The sequence below is a fragment of the Phyllobates terribilis genome, unplaced genomic scaffold (assembly GCF_046119375.1).
Source record: "Phyllobates terribilis strain yellow unplaced genomic scaffold, ASM4611937v1 Scaffold_21__1_contigs__length_20361869, whole genome shotgun sequence".
NCBI lineage: Eukaryota > Metazoa > Chordata > Amphibia > Anura > Dendrobatidae > Phyllobates > Phyllobates terribilis.
The window spans coordinates 16,762,977-16,779,279 of NW_027362781.1; positions in this window are offsets into that span (position 1 = coordinate 16,762,977).

Below are 16,303 nucleotides of genomic sequence, written 5' to 3' on the forward strand. Positions count from 1 at the left end.
AAGACGGTCTTGTTAAGCTACTGTGACCTCCACGTCTCTTCCACGGGGCATTGAATTTGTCTTTTTATTCCACTGTAACCTCCACCACTCGTCCAAGGGGCATTGATATTGTCTTTTTATTCCACTGCGACCTCCACCAGTCTTCCAAGGGGCATTGATAATGTCTTTTTTAGTGTTGAGCCACCCCCGTAGTGTTCGAGTTCGGTTCGTCGAACACCTTCGAACACCGTTAAAACCAATGGCAGGCAAACAAAAACACATAGAAACACATAGAAAACACCTTCAAAGTTGTCCAAAAGCTGACAAACTGCTCAGAAGACATACAGTGCCTACAAATAGTATTCAACCCCCTGCAGATTTAGCTGGTTGACACATGCGGAATTAACTTGGCATTGTGACATTTGTACTGTAGATCAGCCTGGAAGTATTAAGAAGTAGTTCAGGCACCAAGAATAATGAGCTTCACATGTGTGGATTAAAGATCTCTTTTGCCAGCCTTTTCTGACAATTTAAGACCCTCCCCAAACTTGTGAACAGCACTCAGACATGGTCAACATGGGAAAGACAAAGGAGCATTCCAAGGCCATCAGAGACAAGATCGTGGAAGGTCACAAGGCTGGCAAGGGGTACAAAACCCTTTCCAAGGAGTTGGGCCTACCTGTCTCCACTGTTGGGAGCATCATCCGTAAGTGGAAGGCTTATGGAACTACTGTTAGCCTTCCACGGCCTGGACAGCCTTTGAAAGTGTCCTCCCGTGCCGAGGCCAGGCTTGTCCGAAGAGTCAATTCTAACCCAAGGCCAACAAGGAAGGAGCTCCGGGAAGATCTCATGGCAGTGGGGACATTGGTTTCAGTCAATACCATAAGTAACGTACTCCACCGCAATGGTCTCCGTTCCAGACGAGCCTGTATGGTACCTTTACTTTCAAAGCGTCATGTCAAGGCTCGTCTACAGTTTGCTCATGATCACTTGGAGGACTCTGAGACAGACTGGTTCAAGGTTCTATGATCTGATGAGACCAAGATCGAGATCTTTGGTGCCAACCACACACGTGACGTTTGGAGACTGGATGGCACTGCATACGACCCCAAGAATACCATCCCTACAGTCAAGCATGGTGGTGGCAGCATCATGCTGTGGGGCTGTTTCTCAGCCAAGGGGCCTGGCCATCTGGTCCGCATCCATGGGAAGATGGATAGCACAGCCTACCTGGAGATTTTGGCCAAGAACCTCCGCTCCTCCATCAAGGATCTTAAGATGGGTCGTAATTTCATCTTCCAACAAGACAACGACCCAAAGCACACAGCCAAGAAAACCAAGGCCTGGTTCAAGAGGGAAAAAGTCAAGGTGTTGGAGTGGCCTAGTCAGTCTCCTGACCTTAACCCAATTGAAAACTTGTGGAAGGAGCTCAAGAATAAAGTCCACATGAGACACCCAAAGAACCTAGATAACTTGGAGAAGATCTGCATGGAGGAGTGGGCCAAGATAACTCCACAGACCTGTGCCGGCCTGATCAGGTCTTATAAAAGACGATTATCAGCTGTAATTGCAAACAAGGGTTATTCCACAAAATATTAAACATAGGGGTTGTATAATAATTGACCCACACTTTTATGTTTAAAATTTAATAAAATTCAACTGAGCAGCATAACTTTTTGGTTTGTAAGATTTATGCTTCTGTTCATAAAACCTACTCTCGTTTGCAGTTTGAAGGCTCTAACTTATTTGCATCTTATCAAACCAGCTAAATCTGCAGGGGGTTGAATACTACTTGTAGGCACTGTAACTAACACATGGAAAAGTGACAAGTACATATAGTCATGCGGAAAGAAAAGAGGTGGAGTAGTAAAAGGAGGGGGAGACACAGATATAGGCATGTCATGCCCTTCTAAAATCCAAAAAGTGATAAGCCGACACGGCCATTCCTGCCGTGCCACCTCCGTGTCGCCGGGTTTGTGCCAGAGCCGCGGTGGACCCTGACGGCTAGCTCCCCTCTCCCAATACTGGTGCCTGTCATCTGGTTGGTCGACCCCCCCCCGCGGGGGGGGGAGTAACATCTGAAGAAGAAAGACCATCTTCCAGCCAAACTTACATGTCAATTTCTTTTCGTGGACAATGTGATACGATCCCTTTGTTACGGACACGCCCATTGCTACAAATTCCAGATGAGGCACAAAAACAGCAGGTTCTTCACCGGATATCAAGTGCTCCTTCAAGTGGGCTCTCCTCCACCTCAATTTCAACATCACAAATACTCCAGTCCTCAGAGGTGTCACCCCAATCGCACTTGCTTGCTCACAGCTCCCAAGTGTCCAGCTGCCCGTCTGAGTATGGGGTAACACAGATGGTTGAGTCTGCAGAGCTGTTTACTCATACTATAGCCTCGGAAACGGAGGTCTGCTCCAGAGCTTCTGTTAATCCAGATGAGGAAATGATCTGCACTGATGCCCAGAATCTTTATAAGTCGGATCCAGGACCAGATGAAGAAGGTTCTGAGCATAATGTAGACCCTCGTTCCCAAACTGTAGCTCCTGTTGGTGGAGACAATGATGAAGATGATGATGAGACTCAAATACCTGATTGGAGCGACAACTTGACTTTTCGGTCAGGGCAGGAAGAGGTTGGCTTTGAGGACGACGGGTGTGATAACACACAGGGTGATGATGACAAGGTTGGAGATCCCACTTACTGTCAACCCACAGTCAGCCAGTCGATGAGGTCACCCGGGCCTTTGCATGGCCTTGGGGATGTCGCGGTGGTCGGCTCCCTGGCCCGTACCCTGGGGTCACTCTTTAAAAGGGTGGATAATTGTTAATTTTATAAGAGTTCGTGACGCCACCTGTGGTATCTGGTGAGAAGCACCAGCGCTGCAGCAGTCCACTGAGGCCCGTGATAAGGCAGCTCGATGGTATAGCTCCCCACAGGTGGAGCTAGGTCTCAGGGCAGCGTATGCAGGGGGAATGCAGGACAGGCGAGACCCAGCTGGGTCAGAGCAAGAACGGGAACGGACACGGTAGTCACTTCAGTACCTTTTAGTGGAGGAAATTCAGGCACATCCCGGAGCACTGTAGGGTGAAGGGTGCATATCAGGATCCTCCCCAATGAGCGGGTGTAGGGCCTCCTGTTTCCTTCCTCTGCGTAGTAAGTTTCTGACCTGCCTGGAGCTAGGTCTAACTTTGTCTCTGTCCAACGCTGGCTGACCTTGTGGTAGGGCCTTCTCTTGGAGTTCACGCTCCCAGTATGCGGGGCCTAAGCGTCTCCTGGCTCTGTTACGTATCAGCACCTTAGCGATCCTGGGACTTGTAGTTCTCCAGGGATTCCGGTTATTCCTTACTGGGTCATAGAGATCCCGGTAAGCTCGGATCCGGTGTCCGGTAAATGCTTCGGGGTGAGCAGGTTAAGCTCCTCTGCCCCCTATGTACTAACTCGCCACTCGCCTTCGGCCTACTCGGGCCCTCACTAGGCTATACACACTAACGGCAGCTTGCCGCGCTTCACCGATCTTATGGCGCCGGCACACCTTAAGCTCTATCTGGGCTCCCTGAATCTAGCTAGCAGGAGCCTCATGCTCCACTGCTGAACTATTAACTGAGTTCTCTAGACTAGACTGAGCTCCACTGCAGACTGAGCTCTCTTAGGCTTCTCTACTGCAGGGACTCTTCAGAGGAACTGAACTGCCTAGCTCCACCTTCCCTATTTATATCCCTAACGGGCTCCCTCTGCTGGTCTGAGGTGGAAGGTGGAGATGTGTGAATGTTTATGGGGGCCTCTTGTGGAGGATTCCATCAATACACTCTTCTAGGATCTGTGATACCAAGCGCAGCGGGGCGTCACAGATGCTATTGACGACGAGGTTAGGTTGCGCCTTCCTGGACAGAGATGGAGTACTGGCAGCACGTCAACAACTGCATCCTCAACCACAACTCTGCCTCTGACCACAAGTCGTAGTGGCTCTTCAGGTCGCATGGGCTCTAAGCCTTGCATAGCCTGGGCATTTATTCAGATCGATAAGGATGACCCAACTCGTGTTATCTGTAATATTTGTCACCAAAAGCTAAATAGAGGCCAAAAAATCCATAGTTTGAGTACTTCATGCATGTACCGTCACATGGATATGAAGCATAAGTTGCAGTGGGTAGCTCACTGTGCTACAATGCGGCCTAGCAGGCTGGGCCAACCACCGTCTGCCCCATCTTGTGCATCTGTGGCCTCTTCATCCTCTGTGACTGGGGGGACAGCAGTCACACATGTTTTTGGACACAGACCTGCCACCTCTTTACCTGCAACAGCCAGTGTGATTGGCAGGTCGTCAGTTCATTGGGAAGTGGAAACACCTGCTGGTGTTGAGCGCTCTCTGACATCGAGAGCACCACCTTTGGATCAAGGCAACCTAACATGTCCGCCTGCATCTTCCTCACAGACCGGCAGTTTGCCGGGGACACCCTACTCAACCCCGTCAAAGCACAACAGCCAGCCCTCGGTCCCTCAGATGTGGAAAAGTAAAAGACCATTTTCTCCTAGCCATGAGAAAGCTAAGAGGTTGAATTTCACCATCTGCAAGCTGTTGGCTACAGAAATGCTGTCTTTCCGCCTGGAGGACACAGTGGATTTTCGAGACCTTATGTCCGTCGCAGTGCCCCAGTACCAGATGCCTAGTCGGCACTACTTCTCCAAGAAAGGTGTGCCTGCGCTCCACCAGCATGTCGCACACAACATCACCGCTTCTTTGAGAAACTCTGTGTGTGACAGGGTGCATTTCACCACAGACACTTGGACGAGTAGGCATGGACAGGGGAGTTACATGTTGCTGACTGGGCACTGGGTAACTATGGTGACAGCAGGACAAGGGGCTGCTGTCCAAGTCTTACCGTCCCCACGAGTTTTGCGTCAATCCTCTTTATCTCGAAGTTACTCCACTGCTTCTGCCTCCTCAACCTCCTCTCGGTCCTCCACCTGCACCCAAAGCCTGTCTGGTAATGCCACCTTCTTTCTAACTGCACAGAAGGAATCCTGCACACCTCCTTACTATGCTGGCAGCAAGGCTCAACGGCATCAGTGTTTACTTTGAAATGTCTGGGAAATGTGAGTCACACAGCTGAGGACTTGTGGTCAGCTCTGGAGACCCAGTTTCATGAATGGTTGTCTCCACTGGACCTGCAACCAGGGAAGGCCGTGTGCGACAATGCTGCAAACCTGGGTGCGGCCCTTCGCCGGGGCAATGTCACACACGTGCCTTGTATGGCTCACGTGTTGAACCTGGTTGTCCATAAATTTTTAGCCCACTATCCCAGACTAGATGGCCTTCTGCAGAGGGCACAGTCGCTGTGTGCTCACTTCCGCCGTTCGCATCCCACAGCTCAACGACTTACATCTCTACAGAAGTCGTTGGGCCTGACAGTTCACTGGCTGAAATGCGATGTGCCGACATGGTGGAATTCAACTCTGCACATGTTGCAGCGACTGTGGCAGCACCGACAAGCCCTGGTGCAATACATTCTGACGTATAGCCTGGGCCAACGAGATCCAGAGGTGGGGCAAATCACGCTGCCGGAGTGTTCTCAGATCAGGGACCTATGAAGTTGACGCGCCCCCTGGGCCGTGGGGTACCCTGAGCCGGGCCGGTAGACGCTGGGGGTTGTAGTCACTGTGGCGGTGACCCGGTCCGTGACCCAGGGTGGTCAATCCAACGGTAATTTGTATATATGGATTTTATAATGTCCGACTACGCCACCTGTGGAGTGCGGCCAAAGGGGCCGCCACTGCGGAACAGTCCTCTGAAGCTGGTGGTTTTGCAGCAATGGTTTTATTACTCACCACAGGAAGAGTGTAGCTTCAGGGCAGTGTGGGTGGATGATGGTGGTTGTAGTGCAGGGAGTCAGTAATGAACACAGAGTCCGTGTGATGCAGTCCCAAGATCTTTACTCACAGTTGTTGCAGCCCAGATTACAGGTACCAGAGAAATCTCATCCGTCGTGCTGTGCGTACTCAGTGAGGGGCTCAGTCCACCCCCAGATAGCTCCGGAGTACTTAGCAGGACCCCCTTCTGTGTGTCCTTTCTCTGGCCTTCTCCCTGCACCTCACACCCAGTGACACTTCTATCCGGTATCCTCCGGCCTTGGCGGGCGACTTGTGTTCCGTCCCCTGGGTCCTATGTGGCTACCTTCTTAGTGAGACTGGTGTGGACTTTTGCCTGCAGTACATGAAATGCTGCAGCCTCCGGTTTCTAGTTGAGCCTTGCTGTTTCTCCTCTAGTTGAGGGACCGGTTCCCCTTATCTGGCCTGACCCCTCTACCTCCTGGTAGCAGCGGGAGTACGGGTGGCCTTCTGCACGGCCCATAGCCTTAGGGTCCCTTCGGTTCCTGGAGCCTCCCTGCTCCCACTCCTCTCTTCTCTCCTTCAGTCCTGGGCCTCCCAGGCTAGGCCCGCCTTTGGAGCAGAGCTCATGCCGAGCCTCTGCTCCTGTCACCTTTCCTCCTCTGACTGGCTTGCTCTTTCTAAGATGGCTTCCTATTTATACTCTCCCTGTCATGTGCTCCCTTAAGCTGCTCCCCTTAGCACCCACTACATAGGACCCTCCCACCAGCTAGGGACCTGGGACTGTGCTCTCCCTTAGGAGCAATCTCGCCCTACCCCCAGTGCGGGTATGTGTTGGATGCAGGTGTTAGGGTCCCGAGCCATACGCCTTCCTTACCTGAGGGTGAGATACCACACCTCTGGGTGAGATGCAGTAACTCTGTGGCGACTGAACCCTCAGAGGAGCCACACACCCTTCTGCACAGTTTTGAAAAGGCGACGAAGATGTTTAGTGCTGACGACGATGCCATTATCAGCATGACTATTCCGGTGATTTACGTGCTGGAGCACACATTAAACAGAATTCAGAGTCAGGTGGTGGGACAAGAGAAGGTGGAGGAAGTAGAGGAGGAGTCGTATGCGGAAGGGATAACATCTCCAAGGTCCAGACGGTTGGCAGCACCAAGGCGGCAGGCATGGGAGGGTGGGGGAGAGGGAATAACCAGGGCGCATGGTAGCAGCCAAACTGTTGAGGAAGGTGCAGGAGCCGATGAAGAAGTGGAGGATGAACTGGGCATGGAAGACTCATCATATGAGGGAGACCTTGATCACATTTCTGTTGTGCGAGGTTGGGGGGAGAGGGCAGAGGAAGGAAGCATGATTCTTACCTCGCTACCAACACAACAAGGACTTGGTCCTCCTGGATGCGCAAGACACATGAGTGCCTTCTTGCTGCACTACCTGCAACATGACCCTCAGATTGCAGAATTCGAAGTAATCCCGACTACTGGGTTGCCACACTCTTAGATCCCCGGTACAAAAGTAAATTTGTCGAAATAATTCCTGCCGTAAAAAGGGATTGACGCATGCAGGAGTATCTGCAGACGCTGTTGCAGAATCTTATATGTGCTTTTCCACAAAACACCAGTGGTGCACGAAGTGAATCTCACAGTTCTAACTTGCCAACCGTGGGACTGTCGAGTCTTCATCACTCAAACCGTAACAGTAACACAGTATCTGCTGGTAACAGCAATTTTGTGTAATCGTTTCACCACTTTTTTAGACCATCCTTTGCAAGGCCACAGGAGACAAGAAGTCTGACACATAGTCAATGCCTAGAGAGGATGGTGCAGGAGTATCTCCAAGTGAACATCGAAGCCATGACTGTGTCACTGGACCCTTGCTCATTTTGGTATTCCAATCTGGAAAAATGGCCGGAGCTCGCCACTCACGCCTTGGAGATCTTGTCATGCCCTGCAGCCAGTGTTCTCTCTGAACGTGTGTTCAGCGCTGCAGATGGTGTGCTGACAGATAAGCGCACGCGGCTGTCCACTGAGAATGTAGACAGACTCACGTTCATAAAGATGAACAAATCATGGATTCGCAAGGACTTTTCTAACCCTGTGCTATCCTTGGGAGACTAAAAGCTTGAGGATTTGGTAATATCACATCACCAACCGTTTTAAGCAACTGTGGGGCAATTGATGCCACTTAACCCTAGAACGCATGACCATAAAAATTTACACTTTCATATACCTGGGGCCTTTTAGGCCCGTGTGCAAATAACATGGAATAACTCAAACTCAAATGACAAACAACTATATACATGAAGAATACCTAGAGTTTCAAAATTCTAACTAAAGTAGTCTTGCAGAAAATAGAAAACAATTACTGCGAGGCCCCAGGTATGCGTTCTAGGGTTAAGTGGTGTCTGTGCCACAATTTTGGGAAAAAATGGAGACTCTTTTTGGAGTCCCCTTGCTGTGTCTTACGTGACGTTGGCATCGTCAATTCCAGGTGGGTTGGGTCGCCCCCCCCCCCTTTTAACTGTAAGAAACTACATACACTATGGCTTGGGGTAACACAGATGGTTGAGTCTGAAGAGCTGTTTACTCAGAGGTCTGCTCCAAATCTTCAGTGTCTGCTAGTCAGCATAGAATTTTTAACTGCATCTAGCCTAGGCAATACTTTGTGCGTAGCAGCCCAGCTGCGAAGCAAGCTACACAGCCTGTGTATCTAATAAGAATTTTTAAATGCATCTAGCCTAGGCAGACTGTGGTGACCCCCAACCAAACCCAGACTCTCAGCCCCCCTACCGCCCCCCTTTCCTTGACAATACAATAATGTAACTCTTACAACTGGATGGGTGAGGATCGGTCACAGGTTTATTAACTCTTTATACTCATTCCATTAGAAAGGCATCTTATTTCTAATTAATTCAGCTTGTTGCAGCATGCCCTGGGTCTCCACTCCGGCAACTTGGCCAACAAGTGTAACTCTCCGACATGTCCCTTCTATTTCCAGGCCACGGAGGATCCTGCGTACTCGTATGCAGGACTCTGACCTCCACCCATCACTCTTAACGCTTGTTCCACTCCGTCCTGGAGTCCTAACTGGAATATGTCCAGTCCAATATCCATTAAGTGAACACCGTCGGGCCGTATGAGGCCTGCTTTATCTCCTTCCAGTTGTCGGTGTCGTACCACTACACCGCCTCTGTCTCTTCTAAATTTTGCCATCCGAATATTTATTACCCGCCTTGTCCGTTCGCTGGCCGTGATGTCTCGCGCACCTTGCCATACCACTATCGGCACAATCTCTGACCATACTATAGCTAGTTTTGTGAAAAATTCTCTGAAGCGCTCAGTGTCTAGTTTCATTATTGCCATTAGTTATGAGCTCTTGTGATGACCTAGGTTGTTTCCTCAGGCCTGTATAACTAAGATGACCGGACATCTTGCCTCTCTCCCTACCTTGATTACCTCCATTAGTACCTGTGGCCATAGCAGGCCTCTAATACCTCTCCAGTTGAAATATGTGTTAAGAAACTCTAATTTCCTCCCGCCTGGGGGGACTTTCGCCCTTTTTTCTGCCCAATATATATACGAGTGGCCTATCACCCACACTGTTGGCTTAGCGTCACCTGTAAAAGAAGCAAACCACGTTAGGATAACAAGTCCGGTCTTATGTATCTTGCCAAACACGTGGATCGCCATCTCCCTATCCTCTGAACTTCCGTTTCTGACAGTCCTGCTCTTGCTGCTTCCGTGGCCGTGCCTATGCGGAATGAGTGTGTCCCGTAATCTTTGGGGTGGTTCCCTGCCGATGTTATGCATTTATTAAATATAGCTTGGAACTGGTATCTTGATAATGGGTTCCATCTATGTGTGATAGGAAGAAATTACTGTGTGATCTGATGGTTAGATATGTTTTTACTATTGTTGCCCGACTCAGTGTACCGTTTGTGGGTTGTAGAAGTACCCAAGTGCCCCTGCCCGCTGGAACCGTTTTCGATTTGTGTATGCGTAGACGTATTGCATTATTGGCTATGACTACGTCCTGGTGTAATAAGCCTCCACTTGTGGTAATTTTGGATTGAGGGACTAATTCGCTTATGCATAGCGCCCCGAAGAAGGCGATGACAAATGCAGTAGACAGTAGTGTTGCTTCAAATTGTGAGTGTCATGTTAATTGTGTTAGGGATATGATGTGAGAAATCAGTTTTAGTGACACGGGACGGGACGTCTACACTCCTGACTTGGCTGACCCCTTTTCCACCCTTTTATGGATTGTCTGATGATGAATCTTTGTCACATCTCCCCAATTCAGTAGTTGGAAGTGAAATGCTACTCCGGTCAGACACCGCTGCGCTGACGCCCCTGATATGCCCCTCATCATTAGCTGGTGGAGAAATTCTATGGTGACTTGTGATCTGGCTTGTTCACATTGGTCAACCCGTCTGCCTGCTACTAGTCGTGTCCACTCTTCCCATGCCTTACCGTATGCTTGCCACGTCGACGGGGCAACTGACGCTCTGATTAATGGCATCAACTATTCGCCACTAGATCCCATAGGGAAGGTGGGCAACTGTTGCCTGATGGGTGGGCGTTGTGGAAGAGCTCTGTGAAAATCTGCCAACTGAATTGTTATAAAGCGTTAGCAGCAGCTTTAGACCCCTCAGCATAGTGGCTAGCGCGGACCCATACATTGTGTTTTAGGCACAGGAATGCTAGCCTGGGTAGTAGGCCTAACACTGGGAGAGACGATGATGCCATCTTATTAATGCAGTGCGCTAGGCTGGTGTTTTTTGCTATGAAGAGTATATTTTTGTTCCAGGAGCGCGACCCATATTTCTATTGCTACCACTATTGGGAAGAAAAATTATTTTAAGGGCTAGATGCAGCGAAAAATTATTATTAATTTAAAAGCTGGTGGAGCTTGGTATAGATGGCCTAATACAATGAGTCCCACACACTGCTAGAAGGCCAAATATTTTTTCAGAGGTAGATGCAGAAAAAAATTATATTCAGTTTGCAACCTGATGGAGGTCAGTATAGATGGACTAATAAAACAAGTCCCACACACTGATAGAAGGCCAAATATTTTTTCAGAGCTAGATGCAGAAAAAAAATATAATGAATTTGCAAACTGATGGAGGTCAGTATAGATGGACTAATAGAACAAGTCCCACACACTGCTAGAAGCCGAAATATTTTTTCAGAGCTAGATGCAGAAAAAAATTATATTGAATTTGCAACCTGATGGAGGTCAGTATAGATGGACTAATAGAACAAGTCCCACACACAGCTAGAAGCCGAAATATTTTTTCAGAGCTAGATGCAGAAAAAAATTATATTCAATTTGCAACCTGATGGAGGTCAGTATAGATGGACTAATAGAACAAGCCCCACACACTGCTACAAGCTGAAATATTTTTTCAGAGCTAGATGCAGAAAAAAATTATATTGAATTTGCAACCTGGTGGAGGTCAGTATAGATGGACTAATAGAACAAGTCCCACACACAGCTAGAAGCCCAAATATTTTTTCAGAGGTAGATGCAGAAAAAAATTATATTCAGTTTGCAACCTGATGGAGGTCAGTATAGATGGACTAATAGAACAAGTCCCACACACTGCTAGAAGGCCAAATATTTTTTCAGAGCTAGATGCAGATAAAAATTATTTTTAATTTGCAACCTGATGGAGGTCAGTATAGATGGACTAATAGAACAAGTCCCATACACTGCTAGAAGGCCAAATATTTTTTCAGAGCTAGATGCAGAAAAATATTATATTCAATTTGCAACCTGATGGAGGTCAGTATAGATGGACTAATAGAACAAGTCCCACACACAGCTAGAAGCCCAAATATTTTTTCAGAGGTAGATGCAGAAAAAAATATATTCAGTTTGCAACCTGATGGAGGTCTGTATAGATGGATTAATAGAACAAGTCCCACACACAGCTAGAAGGCCAAATATTTTTTCAGAGCTAGATGCAGAAAAAAATTATATTCAATTTGCAACCTGATGGAGGTCAGTATAGATAGACTAATAGAACAAGTCCCACACACTGCTAGAAGCCCAAATATTTTTTCAGAGGTAGATGCAGAAAAAAATTATATTCAGTTTGCAACCTGATGGAGGTCAGCATAGATGGACTAATAGAGCAAGTCCCACACACTGCTAGAAGCCCAAATATTTTTTCAGAGGTAGATGCAGAAAAAAATTATATTCAGTTTGCAACCTGATGGAGGTCAGTATAGATGGACTAATAGAACAAGTCCCACACACTGCTAGAAGGCCAAATATTTTTTCAGAGCTAGATGCAGAAAAATATTATATTCAATTTGCAACCTGATGGAGGTCAGTATAGATGGACTAATAGAACAAGTTCCACACACAGCTAGAAGCCCAAATATTTTTTCAGAGGTAGATGCAGAAAAAAATTATATTCAGTTTGCAACCTGATGGAGGTCAGTATAGATGGACTAATAGAACAAGTCCCACACACTGCTAGAAGGCCAAATATTTTTTCAGAGCTAGATGCAGATAAAAATTATTTTGAATTTGCAACCTGATGGAGGTCAGTATAGGTGGACTAATAGAACAAGTCCCACACACTGCTAGAAGGCCAAATATTTTTTCAGAGCTAGATGCAGAAAAAAATTATATTCAATTTGCAACCTGATGGAGGTCAGTATAGATAGACTAATAGAACAAGTCCCACACACTGCTAGAAGCCCAAATATTTTTTCAGAGGTAGATGCAGAAAAAAATTATATTCAGTTTGCAACCTGATGGAGGTCAGCATAGATGGACTAATAGAGCAAGTCCCACACACTGCTAGAAGCCCAAATATTTTTTTAGAGGTAGATGCAGAAAAAAATTATATTCAGTTTGCAACCTGATGGAGGTCAGTATAGATGGACTAATAGAACAAGTCCCACACACTGCTAGAAGGCCAAATATTTTTTCAGAACTAGATGCAGAAAATTATTATATTCAATTTGCAACCTGATGGAGGTCAGCATAGATGGACTAATAGAACAAGTCCCACACACAGCTAGAAGCCCAAATATTTTTTCAGAGGTAGATGCAGAAAAAAATTATATTCAGTTTGCAACCTGATGGAGGTCAGTATAGATGGACTAATAGAACAAGTCCCACACACTGCTAGAAGGCCAAATATTTTTTCAGAGCTAGATGCAGATAAAAATTATTTTTAATTTGCAACCTGATGGAGGTCAGTATAGATGGACTAATAGAACAAGTCCCATACACTGCTAGAAGGCCAAATATTTTTTCAGAGCTAGATGCAGAAAAATATTATATTCAATTTGCAACCTGATGGAGGTCAGTATAGATGGACTAATAGAACAAGTCCCACACACAGCTAGAAGCCCAAATATTTTTTCAGAGGTAGATGCAGAAAAAAATATATTCAGTTTGCAACCTGATGGAGGTCTGTATAGATGGATTAATAGAACAAGTCCCACACACAGCTAGAAGGCCAAATATTTTTTCAGAGCTAGATGCAGAAAAAAATTATATTCAATTTGCAACCTGATGGAGGTCAGTATAGATAGACTAATAGAACAAGTCCCACACACTGCTAGAAGCCCAAATATTTTTTCAGAGGTAGATGCAGAAAAAAATTATATTCAGTTTGCAACCTGATGGAGGTCAGCATAGATGGACTAATAGAGCAAGTCCCACACACTGCTAGAAGCCCAAATATTTTTTCAGAGGTAGATGCAGAAAAAAATTATATTCAGTTTGCAACCTGATGGAGGTCAGTATAGATGGACTAATAGAACAAGTCCAACACACTGCTAGAAGGCCAAATATTTTTTCAGAACTAGATGCAGAAAATTATTATATTCAATTTGCAACCTGATGGAGGTCAGTATAGATGGACTAATAGAACAAGTCCCACACACAACTAGAAGCCCAAATATTTTTTCAGAGGTAGATGCAGAAAAAAATTATATTCAGTTTGCAACCTGATGGAGGTCAGTATAGATGGACTAATAGAACAAGTCCCACACACTGCTAGAAGGCCAAATATTTTTTCAGAGCTAGATGCAGATAAAAATTATTTTTAATTTGCAACCTGATGGAGGTCAGTATAGATGGACTAATAGAACAAGTCCCATACACTGCTAGAAGGCCAAATATTTTTTCAGAGCTAGATGCAGAAAAATATTATATTCAATTTGCAACCTGATGGAGGTCAGTATAGATGGACTAATAGAACAAGTCCCACACACAGCTAGAAGCCCAAATATTTTTTCAGAGGTAGATGCAGAAAAAAATATATTCAGTTTGCAACCTGATGGATGTCTGTATAGATGGATTAATAGAACAAGTCCCACACACAGCTAGAAGGCCAAATATTTTTTCAGAGCTAGATGCAGATAAAAATTATTTTTAATTTGCAACCTGATGGAGGTCAGTATAGATGGACTAATAGAACAAGTCCCACACACTGCTAGAAGGCCAAATATTTTTTCAGAGCTAGATGCAGATAAAAATTATTTTTAATTTGCAACCTGATGGAGGTCAGTATAGCTGGACTAATAGAACAAGTCCCACACACAGCTATAAGCCCAAATATTTTTTCAGAGGTAGATGCAGAAAAAAATTATATTGAATTTGCAACCTGATGGAGGTCAGTATAGATGGACTAATAGAACAAGTCCCACACACTGCTAGAAGGCCAAATATTTTTTCAGAGGTAGATGCAGAAAAAAATTATATTCGGTTTGCAACCTGATGGAGGTCAGTATAGATGGATTAATAGAACAAGTCCCACACACTGCTAGAAGGCCAAATATTTTTTCAGAGCTAGATGCAGAAAAAATTATATTCAATTTGCAACCTGATGGAGGTCAGTATAGATGGACAAATAGAACAAGTCCCACACACTGCTAGAAGGCCAAATATTTTTTCAGAGCTAGATGCAGAAAAAATTATATTCAATTTGCAACCTGATGGAGGTCAGTATAGATGGACAAATAGAACAAGTCCCACACACTGCTAGAAGGCCAAATATTTTTTCAGAGCTAGATGCAGAAAAAATTATATTCAATTTGCAACCTGATGGAGGTCAGTATAGATGGACTAATAGAATGATGCTATGCCGAAAAGGTTTTACTTCACTAGGTGCAGTAAAAAAATTGGTATTCTATACACAGGTGGTGTAGCTTGCAACACAGATAGGCTACTCCACTGACTAACACACTCTGCAATAGGCCAAAAAGGATTAGCTTTGCTAGATTCAGCCAAATGCTGTGAAAAAAACTTGCATAGCACTGGCATAGACCTGCCTGGCAAAAACTGATAGGAACTGATGTAACTTAGTCCTGAAAAGGACTGCAATTACAATTAGTCTTTACTCCCACAACCTATCTATTTAAGAGCACAGACCTGCCTGATAAAAGTCGTAGGAAATGCTGTAACCTAGTCCTTTAAAGGACTGCAGTCACACTCTTCCCTACTCCCAAGCTATCTGTAGATTTGTGCGAAAATTGGCTTGAAATTAACAAGGTATGGCACACACAGCAACAGCGGTGCCGTCTAACACGCAGCTGCAGCAGTGAGAAAATGGTGGCGACGGGGAAAATGGCTGGGTCTTATAGGGCAAGGACATGTGACATACACTGCCAATGACGCATGCCCTTGCTTGTGTGAAAAAAAGCACTTCGCTCCGTGTGTGCGCTGCTGATAGTCTGACAGATTGCACCTCCCCACTGTAAATGCGGGAAAGAGAAAAAAAATGGAGATCTTCATTATTCCTGCAGAGATCCATCCCCTGCCCCTCCCCCCGCCCCGCTGTACACTGAAACTGCGTATTAACTTTAATTTTCATCATTACTGAGAAAAAATCCAGTTATGATTTCGGTGCACGAACAGTTATCGAACATAACCTCGAACAGCCGAATTTTTTTCAAATCGTTCGTATTCGCCGAACGGCTCGAACACAGCCCAAAACAGTTCGAATTTGAGATTGGCGAACAGTTTGAGTCGAACAACGGTCATCTCTAGTCTTTTTATTACACTGCGACCTCCACCACTCTTCCAAGGCTCATTGATATTGTCTTTTTTATCCACTGAGACCTCCACCACTCTTCCAAGGGGCATTAAAACCGTCTTGTTAAGCTATTGTGACCTCCACCACTCTTCCAAGGGGAATTAAAACCATCAATTTAAACCACTGTGAACTCCACAGCTCTAGCAAGGGGCATTGATATTGTCTTTTTATTCCAATGTAACCTCAAGCACTCTTCCAAGGGGCATTGATATTTTCTTTTTATTCCACTGCAACTTGCACCTCTCTTCCAAGGGGCATTAAAACCGTCTTGTTAAGCTACTGTGACCTCCACGACTCTTTCACGGGGCATTGATATTGTCTTTTTATTCCACTGTAACCTCCACCACTCTTCCAAGGGGCATTGATATTGTCTTTTTATTCCACTGGGACCTTCACCACTCTTCCAAGTGGCAT